A 5337-nucleotide genomic window follows, 5' to 3' on the forward strand; every position below is an offset into this window, starting at 1 on the left:
TAGAAGCTAGGCGCTACACTGCATTGTGTGGCGCCTAGCTCTCAGGCGCTGCACACTGACTTAGTAATTTTCAGATCACATGAGTGCGACGCTGGCCAGGCGTGTAGCGCCTATCTGCGAGGCGTTGCACAGTGTAGTGTGACGCCTTCGTGTCGGGCGTCACACAAAAAAGTCAGCCGCGTAAAATAGTTTCACGGGCAGTTCATTCTGTAATTTGATTTCGTCCATAGGTTAAATTTGTCAATTTTGCCGCTAGAGTTGCTCTAAGCTGGTTAACACGTGGGTGCCTCGCTGGGTATGGGGCAGCACCAACCGTCGCTGGGTATGGGGCAGCACCAACCGTCAATTGTTTAATCAACGTGGCCGCGCTTTGCCGGTCACACGCGGCGCAGCTAATATTCTTTTTTTTTCTGCGGGGGGCTAATATTCAATGGAGGATGGAACGTGGAAGAATATTTGGTCTCGTATCTGGACCGACCGACACGGCAGGCAATTTGTTCACTGAAACGGCATGTAAACCATCTCCGATTCTCTGCAGGGGAATTCCGGGCAGTGACCGTGAAATTTTTGGAGGACGGCAGTGGTTTTTATCGGTATACACGTGCCACCTGCACTCGCAGTTGTACTTGATTAGTAAAGATATTTCTAGTAGTTTACAATCTTCTTCCCCTAAAAAAAAGTTTGCAATCTTCTTTTTTCCTTTGCGGGTTAGTAGTTTACAATCTCTAATGGGTGTGATACAAATGTGCCCTTTTACTGAACGCGCTACTAAGTCCCTCCCTTTTCATCATCGACTAAAATAATGCACGGTAAAAGAGGGAAATACCCTTTGGCTCTCTGGTGCATATATACTTCATATGGGAGACAAAATTTCGAAAAAAAAAGAAATGAACTTGACCTTCTCTTGTACTCCTATAAAAAAACTATGAAGAAAAAGATTTCCGGGTAAAAAATAACAAAATTTCAAGGACAAAAAGTGTGAGCACTATCTTGCATATAGTATTGATTCTTTTACACCTAAGATACCTTGGCCAAACTTTTTATACGAGTACAATAAAAGGTCAAGTTTATTTAAAAAACTTTCCTTTTTACCTTTTGTAATTACTTAAAAAATCATATAGGGTGTATATACACCCAAGAGCCGTGCTTGTCCTGCTAAAATAACACTTCTTCTGTTTCTAAATATGTCATTTTAGAGATTCCAATGCAGACTGCATACAGAGCAAAATGAGTGAATCTACACTCTAAAATACGTCCCCGTAAAAAATACACTAAAATACATCTATATACATCTGTACATAGCTTATAGTGAAAACTTTAAAAAGACTTAAATTTAGAAACAAAGGGAGTACTATGCTAGAAAGGATGTTATGCTATACTATACTAACGAGACTAAGGGCGTGTTTACATGCCTTCCACGCCATTGTACGCCTGGCTTGGATGATCCCTGAGTTCTACGTGACAGCTGTTTGCTTCCTGTCCTCATAGAAAAAGATGTCTGCCTGGCTTGGCCGTCCCTGCCATGTGATTAGCATGGCAACTAGGAATAAGAAATTGAAAAGAGATAGCCCAGGCAACCTCATTAGCCTAGTCCAGGCGTCCCTCTCCATGCGTCTGGCGTGCTACAGCAACAACCTGGCAGTAATAACTGGCCAGTAATTGTACATTTGTTCTGTGAAAATATTTTAAACAGTCAACTCACATCAGTCTGGCAAAGACAATAGATAAACACGCGGGTGGCACGCGAGTCTGGCCAAACAATTTTTTGCTTCATCACGGGCGTTACCCAGGCACCTTATTTTCTCACGCACACTCACGAGGCCTCTAACCAAACAGGCTCTAAACCTGCAAAGATTTAATTTATGTCTTCATTTTGAGTTTTTTCGAGCCTTAAATGGATTAATAGGCAGCCGACACATGTAATCCAGGGATTTAACGAGGTACGTTCTCATGCGCACCTTGCTTTTGCAGTCACTAGTAAGCTTGCACGTGCAATGCATGTCTCATTCGACTTAAAAATTTGAATATGCAAAGCTTCAGTAAATTCCAATCAACATATAGCTACTTGTAATTCACTCTGCAATGATTTGTACCACCTTCAATATGCTCTGTGAGTTTGAAACCTGGTAGGATCCACTACTTCAGAAATCACAAACTTGCATAAAGAAGCTATAGTACCGATTGCTCACTCTCGAGAAAACAAACTTGCATAAAGCTTATATCGACATTAAATCAATTGACATAAATTCTCTGTTGATGAATCAATAGAAACCTATTTAATATCATACGCTTATAGGGGGGTACCAGATCAGTATCAAAGGCAACTTACCCCTTTTCTGGTCTAATGCACACATGCTTGTACCAATGATAGCCACCACATATATAAGCCTATATATTGTGCGATGCTTAGAAGGGCTGTGCTTTCAAATTCCCAAAGAGAAGAGCACTTATATAGTCCGTCAAATCGGGTCAACAATTCAACATGCCTGTAGATGTCGAGTGATGTGAGTTGACTATAGACAAATAGCTAAATAAAGGAGATGAGGAAATTAATATTAGTAGTGTAATGAACTTCATACTGACTGCAAGTCACATACATGTAGTCAAGTTGAGGCCGAAATCATTTTTCTTGGAACATAATTTGGTAGCACTCCATCATTGCCATGAAACCTGTAATTTCAAATGTCAGTCTTCAGATACATAATTGTTAATTTAAGTCTTAACTGAATCTCTGCAAGCAAGCATGATGGTTTTAGCATCAGATACATAAAGATTAGGATAACCTGGCATATAAATCACCTCAAATTAGGGTATACCAGGATTGTAAAATTCATAGTTGTAGCACGATACTATATACTCCCTCCGTTCCGAATTACTTGTCTTGGATTTGTCTAGATACAGATGTATCTAGACTCATTTTAGTGCTGTATCTAGACTCATTTTAGTGCTAGATACCTCTGTATCTAGACAAATCTAAGACAAGTAATTTCGAACGGAGGGAGTAGTATAGTGAGTAGCTTGTGCTTCAGGCCACCGACACACAACATACTGAAAACAGTAATACCCATCTGATGACTTGTACCGGTGAAATGATGCAAAGAATAAGGTGAAGAGAGCATAGAGAGAAGGTCAGACAACATGTGATTACGACCGACTACATTTGGTAAAGGAAATAGAGGATCCTCGCCCCCATCTAGAACCATCCATTATATAGTTTTAGTGTTCAAGTAAGTTATTAAACCTTCTAATATGGATTAGACGACATCATCAGCAACCTGTCGTGTGTCCATCGGAAGTATCAATTGGACTACTCTGAATGGGAAAGATAAAAATCCCCAAGGATTAAATACCGGTGAACAAAATAATATCATAACAAAAAAAATTATTAGACATGCAAAACCACTACAATTTTCAAAGTATATAGCTAAATTCACTTTTATTTTTCACTTCTGTACGTATGCAAAAATGTAATAAGGATTTTATAGACTTGTGGTACCTCTTTTAGTTTTTTTAGTGATGCGTCCTCAAAAGTATAGCAATTAAGAAAAGGCCGGCATGCCTGCAGTGGCGGAGGCGGGATTAGTGGGATTAGGATGTTGGGGAGGGACGGTCGGAGCAGAAAACAAGTCAAATGCTGCACTGTTCATGTGTTTATTATGAACAAATCCATAGTATTTGGAGGGGGGCAGGGCCCCTTGCTGGTCATGTGTTTATCGCCACACAATGCCTGCAAATAAGAACATAATTTTTCTCACTACAATGATTTTGATAGTTAAATTTATCGGTACACATTTAACTGGGAACAGAAATATTTTAGATGATGTACTCCTAATCCCTCATTCAAACTGTTGATTACTTCATCTGTTGACGAACCAAAAAAATGATAGGGGCACATGCATACTCTTAAGTCAATTTATAAACCTTGATGGAGATGGAGATGTTAACAAATAGACTGATATTTGTCAGTTGTGACTGAAATTAGGTAATTCATAGAAGGATAAACTCTAAAAATTAGCAGAAAAAAGGAATATGGAACATTAGCATGGAGTTTTATAGTCGGAGTTCTATACCCTAACCACACACATAGTAAAGGTGGCAGTGGCTCCAGCGTCCATGAAGGCAGTGAGACTGGGACTCCGAAATATCCTCGTTTCCTTGTTTTGTGTTCAAGGGCTGCTCGAAAGGGTGGTATTTCAACAATTAGACAATAGCTAGCTGATTCATATCAACTCATAGCACGACAATAAAAGGCGATAAAAAACAGCAAACAAGAAAATGACATCTAAACGCTATACCACTCAAACAAATGCTTTTTTTGGTATTCCAAACTGCAAGACTACAATGAACCTTGTAGCCATCTGTTTATAAATAAGCATTTGTAGCTAAGAATGGATCGATCAAACTGTGACAGAAACAAAATTGCATACAGAGTTGTAGCAAGGAACCAAAATCAAAGGGGTTCCTAACCCGGGTTGGGGAAACCTATCAAACATGCAATCTGAGCAAGCTAAAAAGGCGATGAAATAAATGCTCTCACCTAAAGCAAGGAGGAAGCTTGCATGTGGTTGACAGTGAGGTGCAGAGGTTGAGGTTGTTGAACCAATCACACATGCAAAATTCAGGATTTTCTATTTCCTTGTGAGACACATACCTTGAATAATGAAATAATGACATCACAAGACACTGGACAATACATTTCAATTTAGCATCTAGAAATTGTTCTCCCGGTGGAAAACCTGCAAGCATAGAAATATAGGACATCGTGGTGAACAATTTGAATAATATTCTTACTGAAGTACAGTGAGAGCAAAACATAGCACACAAAGCGTAAATAGAAGACCTCAATATTTCAGCATGAGTATTAAACTATTAATGGTAAAGACAAATGAACAGGTTTGCATTTCATTGAAGATGCTCTAGCGGTCTAGCCATAAGGTGAAATTCATTTGAAAAATCTGAAAACACACATTTGTTAACCATTGCCTTCGGAACTAAACACACACATCCAAAACACCTGAAATCTGGTTTCCATGATTCTTTGTGGTACACAGCTAAATTGTAAACTTATTAATATATTTCGTTGCTTATTTGATTCTACAAAGGAAATTTTGGATACCATTGAGAACATCAGCACAATAAGCCTGTGATGCATACTGTCTATAACTCTATATTCCTACAGCATGTGCAAGTAAAATGCAAACAGTGTGTCATGATAGAAGGACGGGTATTTTTTTGCTTTGTGATGCGAAATCTCCCTTTCATCAGTCACATACAGAATTGACGTTTCATCACTTAGATTATATCATCACGCAGCAACAGAAATACAAATTAACAAGA

General features: G+C 39.0%; 1 long non-coding RNA gene across 5 annotated transcripts; it reads right to left on the reverse strand.

The window, feature by feature from the left end:
• Positions 1-1147: 1147 nt before the first annotated feature.
• LOC123040341 (uncharacterized) lies at positions 1148-5331 on the reverse strand. Of its 5 annotated transcripts, none has more exons than XR_006418134.1 (7): positions 4652-5331; positions 4071-4173; positions 3497-3727; positions 2598-2670; positions 2330-2486; positions 1959-2123; positions 1148-1845 (listed from the first exon to the last, which is right to left on the reverse strand). It is a non-coding gene; the product is annotated as an uncharacterized lncRNA (long non-coding RNA). The 5 variants fall into 5 exon arrangements; XR_006418136.1 differs by having other exon boundaries at positions 4084-4173; positions 4538-5331; XR_006418138.1 differs by having other exon boundaries at positions 1148-1672; positions 4538-5331.
• Positions 5332-5337: the final 6 nt, after the last annotated feature.

Source organism: Triticum aestivum, chromosome 1A (genome assembly GCF_018294505.1).
Source record: "Triticum aestivum cultivar Chinese Spring chromosome 1A, IWGSC CS RefSeq v2.1, whole genome shotgun sequence".
Lineage (NCBI taxonomy): Eukaryota > Viridiplantae > Streptophyta > Magnoliopsida > Poales > Poaceae > Triticum > Triticum aestivum.